General features: G+C 43.6%; 1 protein-coding gene across 10 annotated transcripts in view; it reads left to right on the forward strand.

Annotated features, from left to right (window-relative positions):
• Positions 1–20,033, forward strand: part of SPSB4 (splA/ryanodine receptor domain and SOCS box containing 4) — a 156,947-nt gene that overhangs the window by 62,160 nt on the left and 74,754 nt on the right. The window contains exon 1 of one of the 10 annotated variants that reach the window (XM_064386053.1): positions 13,789–13,943. The exons of 8 other annotated variants lie outside the window; for them this stretch is intronic. The gene's annotated coding sequence lies outside the window, so the exon portion shown is untranslated. One more of the 10 variants, XM_064386055.1, reaches the window with a different exon arrangement.

Here is a 20,033-nt window from a genome sequence, read left to right on the forward strand (position 1 = left end):
AAAGTCTAGTGTAACTATCTCGAAGCCCAGAGAGAGAAACACATTCACGGGGAGCTATGTCTCAAAAGCAAGGTTTCAAATGTTTCAATGGCAAACAAGCAATTATTTAAATAATAAAACAAACACCTGCTCCTTAAAAGCCAAAAGCAAAGAGAATGCAATGCCCCCTGCCAGCCCCCGAGGCAGGCACACCCTCCTGGGCAGACTGAGTCACTGCCCCCGGAGTTTGTGACGCAGAGGCTCCAGCTGAACAATGCACTCAGCTTACAGCATTCTCTTTAAATAGATGTGCTTTGGGTGCCTCTTTACTGAACGTGCTCTTTGTCGCTTTTGGGATTTCTGTAGCATCCTCCTTTCATCTCTTAGATTTTGAAAACATTTTTGACAGAGTGATGCATTAAAAAAAATAAATCTGTGTTTTGTAGGGGGAAATTTATTTTTATTTTTTTAAACCTAATAAAATTGTAAAGGATCTTGTCAAGGTTAAGTTCTTTATGTTGATCTAAAGAACTTGAGTTAAAAGCTTTTTGAAGTGTGTGGCAACTGCATCAGCAATTTATATGGATGGGAGATCAGCTATGTAATAAATAACTTGCTGCATATTTATAACTTCTGAAAGCCTACTATCTTGTCCATTAAATAACTTTCTTTTAATTAAAAAAAGCCTCTAATTAAGCATGTGGTAATGTTATGGTGTGATTAAGGGAAGTTTCATTTGAGCTAGATTTCATTTATTTGCCAACATTTTGACAATATACAATTTAACTCCATCTCTGACTCGAGCTCTCTGCATGGCATTACCATTATTAGTTTAATGATAGAGCTGCTGGGTTACAATTCAGTGAGTGTGCAATTACAGAGCCTCCTGAGCAGCCTGTCCTCCTCCCGGCTCCACTGGCAGAGATTCCTGGGAATGATGCCCCGGAGATGACTCACACCCCGTGGTTGTGGCTCACTGCAGCATCCCATGGTAACACATTTTGGGAAGAGAGGCTTGTGCTCCCAAATGATTTCTGGAGGGAAAGATTGACCACTCCCCCCTACTCCATTGTATCAGGTTTAACAGGGAATGCTCAAATCCTAAAATTAACTCCCTTCACACCCTCAGCCATCACCTCCTGTGACTGTGACTCAAGCTTTGCTTTGCTCTCTTCCTGCAGAGCTAGGGAAAGGGTATGGAGGATCATTCTCCATCCAGCTCAGAGTAGGTGGGTGCTGGATGCAGTTTCATCCTCCTCTGAGCTGCTTCAGGGGCTCTCTGGAGTGCCCAGCCAGGTCCTTGTGGGGGGTGGCAGAGCTGTTTTCCTCCCTGCTTCACTCTCCAGTCTGATTGTGCAGGCTCCTGCTGGAGGCACCTGCCTGCTCCGGGGAGCTCATGGGCTGCCCCTGCCAAAGCCACAGAGGAGGCGCTGCTCAGACAGTCCCTCAAACTGCCTCTGCTGTCCAGAGCTCTGCTGTCAATTGTGATTGTATAAAGTCATACTGAAACAAGCACTGATTTAGTGGTAAAGTGCCTGTGTAGTAGAACTCTGAGCATCATCTGAAATTTAGAAGTAACAAATTCTCTTATCACCTGTTTTGGGATTGGACTCATTGCTGCAGGATATGAGAGGGGGAAAAATTAACTTGACCCTCCTTCCAGGGTTTAATGCAAAACTTTTACTTACTAACCATGATTGAAATATTTGCCTTTAATTCTTCCTTGTGTGAAAAATCTGGTGCAAAAGCAGTTGACCACATGATCTCCATAATTTTGACTTGGTTTGTGCTGATGCTGTTCTGTCTACTGTGTGAAAACAAAGAGAGGTGACAAGATGACAATCTTTTTTTTCCCTTTTTCTGAGCAAAGAGGATAGTTTCTCCATATGTGTTTAAACTTAACATTTTAGGTCTCATGTCTTTTCTCATCAAATGTTCAGTCCTCCTTTTTTGGTACACCTGAAATAGATTGCAGCTTTGGTTGGTAAGGAAGGCAAGTGAGTGTTCAGAAGGGACAAGAAAATGTCTTTCTGACAAAAATGCTATGGAAACTTGTTTTAATTCAAGAAACTCCAGTTTGTATATGTATAAATGTATACATGTATAAATGTATTTTTTTTAGGTATCATCATTGATGTGTATGTCTGTATTTGTGGTGGGCAGCTAATGTAAGAGATGAGCATGGCCTTGCTGGCTGAGAGGAGCTGCTGGTTTGGGCTGGGATAAAGTTAATTCTGTTCCCTGAACAACGTCGAGGCCCTTTCTGCTTCTCACCCCCCAGTAAGGAGACTTGGGGGAGCACAGGGATTGGGAGGACACATAGCCAGGACAGCAACCCCAGCTGAGCCCAGGGAATTTCTGTGTCATCGTGCTCAGCATGTGAACCAGGGTGAAGAAGAAGGAAGGGGGGAACTTTTGGAGTGAAGGCGTTTGTCTTCCCAAGTGACGGTCACACGTGATGGAGCCCTGTTGTCCTTGGGGTGGCTGAGCACCTGCCTGTCTATGGGAATGATGAATGAATTCCTTGTTCTGCTTTGCTTGAATGTTTTGCTTTACCTCTTAAACTGTCTTTATCTCGCACCACTAATTCAGTTCTACTCTTCCAATTCTCTCCCCCACCTGACAGGGACAGTGAGCGAGGGGCTGTGTGGGGCTGAGTTGCTGGCCAGGGTTAAGCCATGACTGAGGGCATCTCAGATGATGGCAGGATAGGGCAGAATCACCTAAGTCAGCATCCTCTGTGGCACTGAACTCTATCCTGCCCTGCTTAGATTAAAAACTCAGCAAACAAATTTTGAGAGTGTATTAGCATTACTGGTATAGAGGTTTTTTTAATGGTACTTTGTAGGCTTATAAAAACAGAAAGGGAGCCTGTAAGTAGTATCAGTTTTCCCCAAAGACCTTGCAGAGTGAGTGGGTTTGCCTTTTTGGAAGGCAGTTCTGATGAAGTTTAGTATTTTGCACATACACAAGATGGGGTTTATTGTTCTGGCACTACAGGCACATTTGACTTCTGGAACATGGTGTGATTACCAGTTAAACTCAACCTGGGCACTGAACAACACAAGATTGCTGTTACATGTCCTCTTTCTTTCTTGTCAAATAGCTCTTCTGTCATATGACAGAATTGGGAAAAAATTACTGTTCTAACATACTTATTTTTCTGGACAGAACAATCTGCAGCTGCAGATATTAAGTGTTCTATTACATACCATATATATAGAATCCATAAGACATTTTATAATATATTTTGGAGTATACCCTGAGAATGTAGTTCATTATTAGAGCTAAACAATGACTTGGTTCCCCTTAAAGATGCTTTTTGGTAAGTCTGATTAAAAGAAAGAAAAAGAAAAGTTTTCTCTGAGTGAAAACAGTTGAAGTACTTGGAGTTCAGCATTGTGAAATCCATAGTACCATGCAATTATTAATTTAGATACAAACCAGTCAGACTTTCAAATGAAAGGAGCTCTTGTTATATCCTGTTTCATGTACTGACTGCACTTCTTGGTGTCACCAAGTGAGGTATGTGACAGCACTCCTTCCCAAAAGGCTGGAGTTAAAATCTTTGGATCATGGCATCTAGGAAGAAATTAATTACAAGTGAATAACTTGTAGGTAGGAATGCTGTGTTGCAGGCCATGTATTGGTCCAAGTAACTGGAAAGAGGAAAAAAATCAGAGTTTATGAAGTCCTTGTTTAACTTCAGCACAGAAAAAATCTTAATTTTTCTAGTCCTGCTCTCTACAGCTTCTGTCCTTTTTTCCCCAGTGAATTCAAGGAAACTCAAGATGTTAATTGCTTGTAGGATGGTGTTTGTAGCATGGAGTTGGTCTCAAGCTAAATGCAGACTAAAATTTGAAAAGCAGGCTCAACTTAGAGACAGAATATACAGTAGCATTAACTCCTAAGAAAACCAGGTTGTTATCATGGAAATTCTGCCTGACTCAGCTACATCAATGAGAACAGGACCATTTGATTGATGACAATGTATAACTGCAAAGGTGAAAAAACAAAGATATCTCCAGCTGCACACACACTTCATTTTCATTTTTTGAGGGTTGGAGCTCTGCTGTGATAGAAATACAAAATAAATCCTGGGTCTCAAGGTTTAAGAGCCTTTATACCAAAATTGCAGATATCAGAGGGAACTGTATTAGTCCTGAATATTTTTTTTAATTCTTTCTCTAAACAAATTAATATAGTCCTGTTTGATTTGTTTTTTTTTAAAGTTGCATTGTGTTTTCTCTGTGCTAATATGGTAGTGGCCCATTTCTCAATTGGCTCATCCTGATATAATTCAAAATTCACATGCTTCCTGAATAAAAGCTCTCCTCAATGTGTTCCTCATCCTTGTTCTTCCATGTCCTGATGTACTGGTGTCATAACTCCACCCCAGCTGGTTCCTGAACCCCACAGAGCCCCTCACTCACTCCCTTGTCAGATGGGAGTGAGTGAGAACGGGAAGAGTAAAGGGGGCAAAATTCATGAGCTGAGATCAAGACGGTTCAACAGGTAAAGCAAAGCAGAACAAGGAATGCATTCATCACTTTTCCTGGGTGCAGTGCTCAGCCATCCCCAGGACAGCAGGGCTCCAGCAGTGCCAGGGTGACATGGGACACCACCACCATCACTGGGAATGTTCCCTCCTCCCCCAGCTTTTCTGGCAAGAGCTATCCTGGCTGTGTCTCCCCCCAGTCCTTCTGCACCCCCACCCCACTCACTGCTGGGGTGAGCAGCAGAAGAGCCCTGCCTGTGTAGTCACTGCCCAGCAGTAACAAAAACACCCCTGCATGCTCTAGACAGCTCCCAGCACAAATCCAACTGCAGCCCTGAACAAGCTGCTCTAAAGAAAATTAACTCTATCCCAGCCAAAACCAGCACAACTTGTGGGAGCAGCTGTTACTACAATACCACCTTTTCCCCCAGCTGGCAGGCAGATGGGCTAATCCACAAAGAGCCACTATTTGTACATGGATCAATTTTCAGAGTCTAAAGTGAACAACTGACAACCTTTCCAAAGATGCTGAACATGTCCATGCCTGGGCAATGTTTCACAAAACAAGAAAAGTCTTTCAAGGCTTTTAAATATTTCTCTTTCTGTCTCAGAATAGGAAGAAAGACAGACCACAGTAATTTCTTTTAAAATTAGGGGGTTGTTTTGTATACCCAAATATGCAAGTGCTCTGCCTTTTTAAATTTAATTCTATTTTTCAAGAGAGAAAATATTACAAAAGGAAAAAGGAAGGACTCTACTCTCCTAGACAGCAGCAACTGCAGTAGTTTAAGTATTTTATGAATTTGGCAAGGATTGTGCCTGATCAGAAGACTGATATGCTTGCTTGCATTGAGCTATGATCTCTTTGATTTTTTTGGTTTTCCTGCTGACATTTCTGCTCTTTATTTAAATATTTGGGCTTTATTGCCTGTTGAGTCACTACATCCTTGCTGTTTAAATAACAGCATTTAAATAAACCATAAAACATTTTATCCTCTTTTTTTTTCTTTCAGTTTTTAGAGAAGCACAAGATGAGCTAGAACTACCCTTGCTCTTTCAGAGTTTAGTTAGGATTGGGATGTATGCCAGAGTATATCTGACACTGTATAAACTGCACATAAACCACCATAAGAAAAATCTCTATTGGAGGGCAGCTTTTTACTTTATAAATCCTATTTTTTAAATCAATCATAAAAGATTGGCTCAGTGTGTCAAATTAGATGATTGTTTTCTTTGTCTGCTCAGGCCCTGAGTTTTCTCTTGCAGAAGTCAGCCAGTGAACTGTGTCTCCCCTGACAAACAATAAGCCAGAGCAGTATCTGGCTGCAGCCCATGTTGTTTTCCTTCACAGAGGTGGTAGCTCTCTCGTAAGCCTCGTGCATTCTCCCAGGTAGGGCTGACAATACTTCAGAGACAATATTAACAGTGGGTTCCTGCCCTACAGGGCCACACTTTTCCCTCCACAGCCCAGGAAGTCACAGGAATTGTAGCAGCTTTGAAGGGAGCAGTGGAAGTGCTCTCCTGGCCCTCGTGCATTGTGTGCTTTTCACCTTTGTTCACCATCTGTCCTTGCTGGGGCTCACGTCTGCCATCTGAGGGCTGCCTCCCCAGTGCTCTGAAGAGCTGCTTATGACACCCTCAAAAAACCCCCTCACTAGCCCAGAGACAAACAGGGGCCTTTGTAAGGCACACGCTTCCCTATCCCCACGGTGCTTTTGTGTGTGCACCCTTCCCAACAGCCTTTTGTGTGCTCAGACCCCAGATGGCTGCCTGCAGACACAGCCTGTAGCAGAAGAATCATATTCTAATTGTCTAATGGATAATAAACAGTATTGGCTTTGCTTCTGAGGTGAATTGGATGCCTTCAAGTTGAAGAAACAAGATCTCCTGGGGAAAATTGCTGAAGATATGTATCACTGTAAATATCAAACTGGGGAGGGAGGGAAGCTAAATAAATTAAAACTCCTTATTGGGTTTGCTGAGGAAACAAGCACTGCAGAAATTGAAGATTAAACCTCACAAAATACCATAAAATTAGTAGAGTGTCTCTTATATCCTCCTTTCTAGATTATTGCAGCTAAGAAACGAATACAGCCTTTTTTCCTATGCTCTGAATTCATATGGGCCACATTTGATACCTGGAATGCTTAGCAGTTTAATTTTACTGATACAAAATGCTTTTGAGAAGAATTTACAATTGCTAGAGTATTCCCAGAAATATCCAGTGGCAACATCTGAAAATTTTTGAGGCTCTCTTCCCTCTCTTCTGCCCTTCAAATAAGGGAACAGAAAAATGTGACACATCCTGAGAGCCTCAGATGGAATTTCCTGGAGTTTCAGATGTTGGTAGTCAGTCTGAGAAAAAAAGAGTCCACACTGATATTAGTCAGGCTGAAGTGTTAACTTTGAGTAAGTGTTCCAGGGTTGCAAATCAAAGTTGTAGGGTTTTATGTTTGGTTTGGCTTTTTGTTTGATTGGTTTTTTTAATGGGATGAAAAAATGTGTTAATGTAAATTTTTTTAGCCCTCCAAGGCATGTTGCTAGGACATGTTTTTCTAATATCTAAACAGAGATTTTTAATCTTTATAGAAGTAGTAATTATCACCAGAGTTTTTAACATGCAAAGCAAGATTATGAAATAGTAGAAGACTTAGGTGTACTAATGGTTCCAGAATATTATATATACAAGTATATTTTAAAAACCCTCTAAATCAAAGGTGATTGTCTGGAATGTGCTGAGTAACAGCAATAATGTATTTTTATAGGAAGGATTTGAATAAATCCATATTTGATACAGCTTCCATAAGTTTTGGGAAATGCAGAATTTTTCTTCCAGAAGCAAGGCAGAATGCAGGATAAACCATGGCACTTCAAAAAAAAAGGATCCTTTTTGGACCTCCCTCTTCATTTGTCAGCTAGTTATATGTTGAAATCTCATGGATTTCAACATTAAGCAGTTGCACACTAATTTCTCACTAAGCAGTTTAGGAAAGCAGTTTTGAAACAAAAGCAGCCAGTTTCAGTTAAAAAATTTCTGGGCACTAGGTGTGAGAAATACATTACTATTATTTACATTTCCAAAAATACATCGTGGGGAAATCTGGGTGACAGACCTACCCACATGAGCTCATGACAGGATTTGGAAGAGCAGTTAATATGCTATGATGCTGCTCACCCGAATTGCCTGTGATCCAAAGAATGCACCTTGTGGCTTTCCACAACTAATTGTTTTGGGATGTTTGATTCACATTAAAAGAAAAAAGGAGAGAAAGACCATTGCAGCCACTTCTTGATAAATATTGAGTCAAAACTTTTCTGTGGGAGGCCATAAAGACCTATTCTCTCACTGGCTCAATGAACAAGAACCAATATTATCAAAAGTATCAATAACATCTGAGTTTCCTTCATGTCCCTAGTAGCTGACTGTGGGATTCACATTCTATGAACCTGAGAGAAGCAGAGAAGAGAATGATCAAAACAATTCTTATCTCATTTGCTGTGTCTGTGTTTGTGCACAAGTGGAATGCATTATGGAAGATTGTTTACCTGAAGGGATTTGGTAATTGCATTCTGGTGTGAGTATTTTGTTTTCTTGACCAATCTCTGCAAGCTGTGTCCTGATGGTTGGTCAGGAGACAGTCATGAGATTTTGTTCACTTGAGTGCTTGTTCAGTTTCAGTTTAGATGTAGTGTAATAGAGTATAGAATAATATAGTATAATAAAGTAATTAATTTACCTTCTGATATAATGTAGTCAGATGCATAATTCTTCCCTTCATCATGGGCTCACCTGCTTTACAATAGCTGAAGTAACAGAATGAATGCACAGGGACCAAATGTACTCAGGGAGGTTGGATCAGTCATTACTTGGTCTAAATCAAGGTGAGATGCTATTGATGCATCCAAGAGACTTAAATGAATTAATGAGGACCCACTTGCACCCCAAACTTGTCAGTGTCACTGTCCTGTTCTTTAGCAAAACAACCACATCATGTCCAGTGTCAGCAGTCCTTTATACTGCCCAGGGTTTAGGTGTTGTTCTATCAGCCATTGTACCAGACTCTATATCCATCTCTTCTAACTGAAAAATCTGTGTTTAATTTTTCTCTTGACATCCACATTCCTATAGTTGCATGTCATTCCTGCAATGTACTGAAGGCAGCGTGGTGTAGTAATACTACTTGAAATTAAAGCTTAAAGTGCAAGATATGATTACAGTTATTATTGGAGTTCAAAGCAGAGACCACAGAGTTTGGGATGTCAATTAGCCACCAGTCAGGTTCTGATGGGCTTTGTGCACTGTAATGACTTAAAGGGTCTGATGTAGCTTCAAAGCAACTTTTAAGCAAATGCCTCTGACCTGGACTGCAGCAGCCAGCTGCAGGAGCCAGCAGGAGGCACAGGCTCTCTGGGCTTCCCAAACAGGAACTGCCACTTCAGAGGCCATTCTCAGACAGAGGTTTCTGTGTTTGAATTCAACCACTGGAATTTGCTCCTTAGGTTATGCCGAACTCAAAATAAGTAAGTAGAATGAGTTTTGGATTGTTTTCAGTACTGTAATAATGATTTCCATTGTTTATCAACTGACTCTGTTGCAGCCTCTGAGATGTCCCTACCCTGTCTACTGCTGGCCCAGGCCAGGGAATCGTTACAGGGTTTAAGGGAAACGCCTTCCCTAAAAACCTTGTACTCTCTTGTTCTGTGTTGGTGGAAACGTATGGTTGTCTTTGTTCAATGAAATTTTGCCTGAGAGAAAAACTTGAATACCAGTTCCACAGAGAAATCAGCTCCTTCAGATAGTCCTTGAGACCATGAGCTCTGATGGAGATAACACACCAGGAAAATGAAGGGGAAGTTCAGCTGCTTTCTTCTTACCTGGGAGTATTTTGTACATATAGTCTGATTTTTTTTTCTCCCCCTTATCTGATGTGTTTGGGAAAGGGTCTTGACCGTGTTACAGGACATGAAGTACATAGTAAGCTTTGGAAACACATCTGAGAGTGCAGGTAGCTCTGCTTTTGAATAGATGGACTTCTGACATTTTAAAATACTCTGCTTTTGAATTGTTAAGTATTTCTGAATGCCATCCTTATTTGTCCCATGTGGTATGCAGGATCTTTATGCTCACTTAAGAGTCTTTGAACTAAGGAAACATTTAGGCAAGTGCTGATTTCCTAATCTCTGTGGTGTTTTGTCTTTGCTTATAGGGGGATGAACTCTAAAAAGGTAAATTCTAACTTCTGCCCAATGGCCTAGGGAAGCAGATCTGGGTTTCAGCAGCAATTTATCAGTTCATTAAGAGATGCAGTATCCTGGCTTCTTGGGTAATGGTTTTGCTAGCTCCAAGGAGCAGTGGTAAAGTCTGATTTCATAGCTACCAGGATATGGCCAGGTGAGAATGGAAACAGCCAGGTAGAGAAGCTCTGTCCAGACAGTGCTCTGAATGACTGGAGCAAGGCACAGGCTGCTGTGCTTCTCTGGGTAATTTCATACACATGTGCAGCATTCACGGAAGCAGAGCTATAGGACTGGAATATTCTTAAAGTCTAAACATCTTGTGTGGGAGTTCTGTGGACTTTAGACTACTATAGTTAAGGTCACATCTTCACATGTGGATATCTAAAATGCATGGAAATACAGATTTTCATAAAACCTTTCAACTTTGGCTGCTCTGTAGGAATGATGACTGTAGTATTACTTTACTTAAGAGGGCTGCTAGTAATAATATGCATTACTTGAGCTCCATAAATGGAAATTATGGTGCAATGAAACACAGTTCCATAAATCTCAGATGTGTATTTGTTTTGTCTTACGGATTTCTAGGTGGGCTTTGTCCACACTGTCCATAAACTTATAACCTTTTCTCTGTGGCCTCACTCAACTCTCCCCTCTACCTTTATCTGGAGTTCACCCAGAACTCCAATCTGGAAGGAGGAAGAATCCCAGGGATGTAGATACACAAGACATAGCAGTGCCTAAACTGCCTTTTGTTGCAAGTTCCTCCTGCCTGGGCTGGGAGACAGCTCTGTCTGCAAAGTTGGGCAGCTGCAGGGCAGCCTGGAATGTCAGCAGAGCAGCTCAGCCTGCTACTACAAACCAGAGCAGATGTAGCCACCCCAAATACGGGAGTGCCCAGAAACCAGCTGGGTAAAATATTAGTGATCTGATGAGTTATTTAGATGGATCACAGGATCAGCACTCAGTACTTTAGTGAGTGTGTGTAGGAAATGTTTCCTAATTGCTTCTGTGTGGAGTTGAGGGTGTAGGAAGATTCACCATGCAATAATGTGGAACTTACCTTGAAGGTGAGTGTGTAGGGGAAGAACAAATTTGGGCAGTTATATTTCTTTGGCCTGTTTTCTATGAGATGCCAAGATGCAACTTCAAATGATGAGTCTCGTGTGAGACACAAGTAGAAAGCAGATTACCATCTTCTTGATCTAAATCAACTTTATTTTTCCTCACTTTTTCTTAATTGTACTTACTGTTTCATGGGTAACAGTGAACAATTTTTACTCTCAACTCTCTGCCCATGAATTTCAAGCGACTGGAGAGGCAGAAGATTTCTCACCTGGCCCTCACCATCTAACCGTGGTGTTTCTCAGTCAAGCATCAAGTGTGTTATTCTCAAGATTTCCTTTGTGACACAGCCTGGGTTCTGCCCTTTGTGATGCACAGCTCCAGGAACTGTACCAAATGGTTAATTTTGTTGACTTTGTGTCGCAGAGTTTATCTTGAAAGGTTTGTAGTGTTACACAAACATGTGCCTCTTCCTCCCCTCCCCAGGTATTTCACAGGATCAGCTCAAAAGAATGGGCTGTATCTGTACCATGCTCGAGTGTGTTTTAAAATCACGTTAATATTTTAACACGTGATTGTTTCCTACTCTTTTACATTCTCATCTATATACAAATAGCATGTTGTAGCCCTCATTAATCAAAATGACACTTTCTACACCCTCAAGTGTTTTCACATTTGCACATGAAGCATGTTCCCAAAACTCTGTGCTGCCTGATTGATCTCTGCATTGTGCACTTTTCAGACCGATGTGTCTAAAGCTGCCTGAAAAGATACAAAGCTTAACTTCTAATGTGATTTCTTTAATCTCCTTTTGTAGAATTAGTATTACAAACCATGCAGAAAGTCTTTCCAAGTTCGCTTTTTGCATCAAGTTTGGCACAGGCACAAAAGACCACATCCCATCTTACACTGGGAAACACACTGCTGGCTGCCAAAAGAAGTGTGAGGAGTCTCTGCTGTTTTGGGAAAGGGTATAAGAGAAATAAGGCTGTTAAAAGCTGAGGAAAGCAAAACATCCTCCAAGGCACAGACTTGCCCCACTGACTGTTCAGACATGGCTCATTCTAGGGCTCCTCTTCCCACTGAGTGCCACAGAACACACATGAGCTGGTGGTCACATCCAAGAGGAGGATTTACATTCAGTAACTTGTCTGCTGCTAAGAGTACAGATGACTACTCATGTCCATGTATGTATATATAAACCAGACAAAGACTGCCTGAGGGAATGGGAAGTGGCAGAAAGCCTTTCCTAGGCATAAAGAACTGTGGAGCAGATAGAAAACTCCCATTCATCCTGTGCTTTCTCTCTACTGTACATCCCAAAGGCTGTGGGGACGGGTCTGTGTGCAGGGCCTGGAGAGAAGCTGGAGTTTAATACTCTCTTTAAAATATTTCATTTGGGTTCAGGAGTGTCTGACCCCTGGAGGCACCACTAGGTCCCCACAGAAGAGGTGCTGCCATTGTCTGACACTTTTTCTGCCCACATGGCATGTGTGAAACACAGCCAGTTTTACAGCAGCTCGTATGGAGGATTTATTGACTGAAGACTCTCAAAGAATTTGCAGAATTTCCTTTCAATTTTTTTATAGTCTGAGCATGGATATTTCTCTTGTCTGGCTTAGTTCTTTCCTAAAAGCCTGTCTGAACATTTTAGTAAAAGAAATAAAAATACTATAGAAATAAGTATCAGCATGAAAGTGGAGGGTGGAAAAATGTTGGCCTCTCCATTGCCAGAAGTATAGAGTGTAGGTAGAACAGCAGAATTTGAGGAAAAATACTTACTAATCAGCAAGGTTTTCCTCACCTTTCTCAATTTTTATTTTCTTGTCCTAGAAGAGACAGTAATTTTATGTTACTTTTCTGGTCCAAAGTCTCTAAAAGAAGATAATCTAGTTTAGGGGTGAGAAGTGCACAGCTTGAGCAGAAGCAGCATGTAACACATTCTTGTCTTGAGTGTGGACCCAAGTCCTGCACACATGAGACAATACATGTGTGTCAAGCTGTGCTGGGGGCAGAGGGGAGGGAGGGTGATTTAGGGCTGAGCTTATTAGCGTTAGAAACCACAGCTTTTCAGGCTGTTATTTACTGATATTAACAAGGAGTGATCTAAGCACTTCCCTTATGACTTTTGTTTTGTTTTGTAACTTGCACTGGTTTGACAGGACTTGCCTTGCCTGTAGCCTTCTAGAAGACGTGAAGCTCACCTAAGAGCGTGGGGCTGGTTTTGGCAGCCAAAAGTATAATTAGAGTTTCACCCGCATGTATCTGGCTTTCAGAGCGCGGATAATGCCAAGCTCCCGTCTCCTCCCGGCAGCCCCAAGGACGCGCGTGTTGAGCTTTCACAGCCGTGCCCGATGCGCGGCACCAATCCCGCGTTCGGTCCCCGCCCGGCTGAGCTCGGCTGTGCCCCGCACTCATGGGCCGCCCGCAGGGACTCGCCAGCCGGACTTCGGGCGCCTCCCTGTTGCTTGCCCTGGCGAGCGCTCGCCGGAAGATGCTGCTGTGCTTTGCCGGAGGTGCGAAGCCGCTCGCTGTGGCCCGTAGGGCGGTGGCGATGCGGGCGGCGAGACGCGGCGCTGAGAAAGTTTGGCGGTGCCCGAGGGCGACTTTGACGCGTGAGCGGCGGGGGCTGCCGGGCCGGCCCGGCGCGTTCCGGCTCGGCGGGTGCCGGAGCCGGGTCCGCGGGGGCCGGGCCGGGCCGGGGGGAAGGGGCGTTGCCATCTGCTGTTAATTCCGCGGTCATTGGATTAGTAACCAGCGGTGATGAGATCAGCGGGATCGGCTTTCGCGAGGGGGCACGGCGCTCGGCGCGCTCCCCAGCTGTGCCGGCTCTCGCATGAGGCGGCGGCGGGCGGCGCAGGGGGAGGCAGCGCGCACAAAGCCCGGTAGCCGCCGCAGGCCGCCGCCCCCGGGCACGGCTCCCGGGCGGCCCGGCCGCCCCGAGCCCGGCAGCCGCCCGCGGCCCCCCGGGCGCGGCGCCCGCCTCGCTGCGAGCCGCGGCTCCCCCGGCTCCTCTCGCCTCCGGGCGGGCGGCACGGGCTCCGAGCGTGCCGAGCCCGGCCACGGCGCCTCCCGAGTTTGTTTACTTGTGCTCCGCGTCTCGTCCCCCGCGTCTCCTCTCTGACGGCATAGCGGATCGGTGGCGGTGCCGTGCTGGGGGTTTATGGTAAGTTTGCGGTGGGCGAAGCCCTCAGTTCGTGGGAATTCGGTGTTTTGTTGCACGGTATGTAAAGACGCGTTTGTGTGCGGGGGTTCTTGTTTGTTTTTTATTTTTAGTGCTTGGTTTGAAGAAATAGACTTGCGAACCGTTTTCTGCTTCATAATGAAGTGGTTTACAACATAAATTAGTTTCTTGAGCTATGTAAGAGAATTGTTTCTAGATGTTGGATAACTGGAGATCTGCGTTTCTCATAAACTGAATGTATCTGACTTTGCGCTGCCGGACGCAAACCCTTTCGCCTGACGATTGCCATAAGCTAATGTTTTACAGTGGTTGCTTGGTGCATTTTCGGGCAGTAAAAGGCAGACCTCAGTTCAGGTGTTTAGACGAATCTGAAACATTAAACTATCCTCTCCGTAAGAGTATGAGGGAAGCTGAACCTTCGTCAAGACAAACCTGAATTTGTATGCGAGACTTGAGTTTCAACAAAGAAAGGTATTGACTGAATTTGCCCTCGCGTTACTTGTAAGCGCTCGGAGGCAGGCGCTGGGTTTGCTGTCGCTGCTGGGAAGCTGCTCCTGCCGAGGGACCGAGGGCAGGGCAGCTGAGCGCTGCCCTCGCCGCCCCGTTCGTTCCTGGAGGGGCTCCGGCGTTGATGTGGCAGCGTCCGTGCTGGCAGCAAGTCATTTGTATTTCTTTGTGCTGGGACTCGGAGTGTGGACTGCTACAGGCTGCAAAGTGTCCTATATAGAGAGATGGCCAGCTAGCACTTCAGCTGCTGGCTTGATGCTGGCTACAGCCCTTCGGTGCTTAAGTCATACCTGATATTTTCACAGTGCTCTGTTTGCCTTCCGGTGACAGAAGCAATCCCTGATAAGATATCTCCACGCTGCAAAAGAGCTTATCAGGAGGGAAAAAAAAAGCAGTCCCAGAGACTTGATGCTTGTGGCTGAAACTGGCCTGACTTGTGCAGTGTATCTCGAAGGATGCTACATTTTTAATGTTGTTTCTGTAACTAAAGCAGCCCGTCAGGGACATGAATATCAAATTGCTGTGAGATTATTTGGTGCTGCTGACGGAGAAATGCCAGATACTGTACATTCTCCTAACAACAAGCGGAAGTTTTATAACTGGCCTTAGTCATGTAAGTCTGGTTTCCTTGGTAGCTAATGTGCCTCGGTGTCTTGCTGCTGACTCCGGATGTCCTTGGATGACCGTCCTGTGCTTCAGTGACCCTGCCAGGGCTGAAGGCAGACTCGGTACTTCCCTGCATCACCAGCATGAGAAAACTTCCCAGCGCCGTGCCTTCCTGAGGCCCTCATGTGGGTGTTGCTCTGGAAGTACACACTGGTGCTGTAGGGCTCCGAGAGCCCTGTGTTCACTCCCATCCCATCGGCCTGTTTGTCTTTGCAAATGTCACTGCAGCCAGCTCTGAGGCACCGGGCTTCCTGCTCAACAGGCTCTGGGCTCGGGACTGGGAAAGCAGTGTCGCCTTTTTGCAAGGAGCTTTTCGGAGTTGTGAGACTTCTGGGGTGTTGTTTTATTGGGGGGAGATGGGTGGGGTTTGTTTTTGTTGTTGTTTTTGGGGATGTTGTTTGGGTTAGTTGGTTTATTTTTGGAGAGGTTGTTAATGGTGGGGTTTTTTTATTATGGGTATTTGGGTGTTTTTTAAGAGAAGCATAAACTCCCCCATGAGAAGTACCAGTTGGATATCTTGTGTCTTGAAAGAACAGATTTTTCTGATTCTTGGTTTGACCAAATTACAGTCATCTTTATGACTCGTGTTTGTGCAGCATGTGAATTTCTGAATGATGGGACGTCTCTCCTATGACTCCACAAGCAACAAGTCATTGACTTGTTAGGCTACATTGTTGCTGTGCAAACTTTTTAAATGGGTTTTCCATGTACCAAGAAAATTCAAGGTAGCTATTTTTGTTTCATTTTCCTTCACAATCACTGTTTTCCCGTTTTCTGTTTATAGGACATTGACCTCTTTTTATGGAGAAGGAAAGTAATTTTTACAGTGGCACTCAATGACGTTGCAGGACTCCATGTGATGGTTACTTTGTGTTGGCTTCTTTTAATGGAGACAGCTGGAGAGTTTTCCTATGAGGAGCTGATTTGCTTACCCATTTGAGTCATAGTGACAGCAATTGAGGAAGAAGGCATTGCATGATTTTCTGAGATATTATTGTTAAAAATCCTTGGCTAATGCAGTTAGCAAGATCATGCTAGATACTCCACTGTCCCATCCTAGTAATTCTTCATGGCCAAGAAGAGGAAGGTAGAAAGAGGGATGCCTTATTCAAATTCTGTAAGCCATGCTGTGTTTTAGCTGTCTGCTCTCTTCAGTCTGCTTGGCTGCTCACTACTGCTGCACTGACATCCTCTGCTCAGTTCTTTTTGTGCTGAGGCAACTTTGCTTCAGTGTAAACTTGGGGCTCTTGCAGTGGTAAATCCCAGGCTGAATAAGGAAAATGCAGAGTGGCCTTGATACTCACATCTATTTCCTGCATCAGCTAGTGAGGATAAATGCACTGTTCTTAATCGACTATCCATGTAAAGGAAATCTAGATGTATTTTCTTCTCAGCAAGTTTCCCAGAACAGAGGATGGGTGTAAATGTTGCTGGACTTCATAAATCCTCTCTGAAGTGAGACTGAGGGTAGAGAGGAGTGGAGGCTGGTACTGCTGGGTGCCTGCCTTCCTGGCACCATCCAGGAAGCAAAGCTGAGTTTGTGACTACAGGGATGAAGGGCTCCATGCTACCAGAGGATGGATGGATGCATGGATGCCATCAGTCCACCTGAGCTATGTTAATGTGGTGTGCACCTGAGGCTAGTGAAGGTGCAGGCCACACATGTTGTCCTGGGAATTTTAAGTATTTATTAAGCCAGAATAGATCAGTTTTCTGTGATGAAGGTATTGGTTAAACCTGCCCACTGAACAGTTAACCAGTTTTGAAATCAAAACTCTCTGTAAAGTTTCTACTTTATGGATAAATATTTGCCTATAATTCTGGAAGTTGGTGTTGTTGGACTGACAGAAAATCAACAAGTGCTGTGCATTGAAACTTGCCAGACCAGACAGCTGCCTCACCCACTGTATTTTTAATGGGGTTGTGTACATGTTGGTCAATCTGTGTCACTCTCTGCAGCACACACAATCTTTGAGGGTGACTTTAGGCTCTCTTTGCAACATGCTCTGTTAGCTGACACAGGTTGTGCTGTAGGATAAGATGTTAATGCATCACGTGTTTCCTGGAAAAGCTGTTCATTTCTTCTGACTTCTTTAACTTCAGTCAACTCAGGCTCAGGTTGTTTGTGGGGGTTGGTTATTTGCTTTTTGCCTTGAGAAGGTGTGTGTGCATCACTGCCGCTGGTCCTGGGCTGTGTACTGCCTGTATACTGGAGAGTGCTGGAGGCAGCTTCACGGGTAACCAACTTTCCCAAAAACAGCAGATGTGTTCTTTTGGTACAGTGTCCCAGCTGCTGTTGCTTGAAGCCAGCACTGTAGTGTACTTGAGCTGTGCTCCCGCAAGAGTTAAAGTATCTGAAATGGTGGATGCTGTCTGAATCCTGCTTTCAGGTGACCTTTGCAACGATGTCAGGAAATGCCTTTTCCTCAGCTGCTTCTACAGCTCTGCAGCCCACAGCCATTTAGATTGGATAATGATAAAGTTAAAAGTTAGTTTTGGTTTGGTTTTTTTGTGTTTGGAAAGCTGGCAGTATACTTACTCAGCAGCATTCACAGCCCATCAGGGAAAAATCCTTGCCCTAAAGAGATTTAACAGTGCTCCAGTCACCTTGGTGGCAGCATGGAAAAATGCATAAAGGAGGGCTAGAAAAATGTGAGTTATGTTTTTGGTAGCAGTCGTGGTTAAGAGAGATCAGTGCTCACAGGCTGCCATGACTTTGGGCTCAGAACTGCCATTTGGCTGGTAGTAATTGATTAAAACTTGATGGCTCTGTTTTGGCTGCCTCTGCTCTATTAAAGACTGGCCCATCGAGAGTGCTGGGCAGAGCTCACCACTTTCCTTCCTTTGGCTCCTTTTCCACCAGAAGTGGAGTAGTGTCAGGTACTAGCCTGTTGAAATGCACGTAAGTGCATTTTTATATTTTTGGGGCATGTCTTTTTTTAAGTGGATGTCACCTTTGCCTCAGAGGCCAATGTGATGCAGCATTTTATTTCTGTAGCAATTGAAATGCAGAAATTTTATGTAATTTGCTGTGGTTTGGCCATAGCAAAGAAGCATGTGAGGAGAATTTGTTTCCATCCTTAGTAAAAGGTGAGGTGCCTGGACTTAAACATGGGTGCTCTGTGACCTAAATCTGTTCATGCTGAAGTCATTTGAACTTATACAGAATACTGCTCAGCATTGGTCTAATTTTTTGCTTCCCTGTGCTTATTTTCTGTATCTTTGGATTGAACGTTGTGGGGTAATCCTGCTCATGAGTAGTGTCAGATGACAAGTTTTATTGTGTTGCATTGCAGAGTGTGGTGACTTAGCAACTTTATCTTTGAGGATTTGTCAGAGGCTGAAGGGACAAGTAAGCTTTGGTGTGCAGCAATGTAGGAAATCCATCGTGGAGCTGATTGCAAGCTACTTCTTTCAGAGCTTTGCAGCAGAGTCTTTAGATGAGTTTGCTTTCTTGATTTAAACATGCATTTTCAAAAAATTGTTCTTTTTCTGCCTTTCTCATCCTAACCTATTGCTGAAGTCTGCTGTGCAGTTGTCTGCTGTTGTGCCTTTCTGCAGTAGCAGCCCCTGAGGAAAATTTTGCCCGAGATTTTGAGAAAGAGAAAAGATTGGTTGTATTTACACTGTCTCATTAAAAGAATGAGGATTTCCTGCAGAAATGGATCCATGCCCTGGGACCTAACCATGGCCCAGACTGCAGGAGCTCATCTCCTGAAGCCTCCCCTTGCTGGGGTAGGGAGCTGCTGAGTGAATTCCCTGCTGAGGGGCTGGAATTTCTGCTTTGTCCTGAGGCAGCAGAGGCACTGCTGGCAGCTGACTTGGCTGTTCTCTTTCTTTAGCAGTTTTTCTGCTTGGCACCTGAATATGGCTCGGCTCTTTGTGAGAGAGGGAAGCGGGGCCAGTACCTAGAGACTGTTCAGGCTCCATCTACACCTCACAGCAGCAGCCTCGTGTAGCCTTTGTTGAAAAGAGTTTCTTGAATGTTCAAAAATCAACATATTTAGAGTTGTTTTTTTAGGGGGTATTAATCATGCAAGAGCACTTGCATAGCTTTAGGCATGGAAAAAGGTGTGATTTTTCAAATCTGATGAAAGCTTTACCTACTTAATTATAATTTAATTTTAACTGCTTCTCCTCTATCTCTTCTTCAAACAAATGCAAAAACAAATTACCTCCAGCTGAAGGATACCTTTTTTCATTCGATATTAGAGGTCATAATTTTAAAAAAAAGAGCCACATAGCACAAAGTATTTACATCAGTGCTACATTTCCTACTGAGACTGTACTGTCTACAGAAATCCCTAAGTGGTGGTTGTAGGCATAGTTATGAGCTGTGGGATGGTTCTTTGTTTTTCTATAACAATATTCTAAACAATAGGTTTGCTCTGGAAGAATGAAAATGGCTTGGAAGAAGTTGGCTGTTGTCTTTGAATACTGAACTAATTCTCAAAAATGTTAAGCTTATTTCCTAATTAAACTATTACATGATAGAAGCCACTTAAAATTAAGCAATGAATTCAGTGTTCTCAACAAGGACTGTATTACTTCACGTGTGAGAAAATGCCATGAGAGTCAAATCTATATGTATAGCCAAAGAAATAGTTGGTTTAAGTGGTAAAGGGAATTTTGAGCTTTAACTACTTTCTGAGTTACTAGTGAAATTATAAACAATTTCGTGTTTTGAGAATGACTTTAAGGTAGCTTGGACACATTCAGTAATCTGGTGGCCAGTGCTGGTAACTGGTACTTTTGAAACTTTGTTTTCCCAGTGTTTTAGACTCCTTTTCCAGAATAAGCTCTGCTGTCATTTGCTTTTGACAAGAGAATCATTGCAGTGTTGTGAAGTGAATGGTTGCTTTAAAATAAAGTTTACATGTTAATTTGTTTGTACTTGTA

The sequence above is a fragment of the Passer domesticus genome, chromosome 11 (genome assembly GCF_036417665.1).
Source record: "Passer domesticus isolate bPasDom1 chromosome 11, bPasDom1.hap1, whole genome shotgun sequence".
Lineage (NCBI taxonomy): Eukaryota > Metazoa > Chordata > Aves > Passeriformes > Passeridae > Passer > Passer domesticus.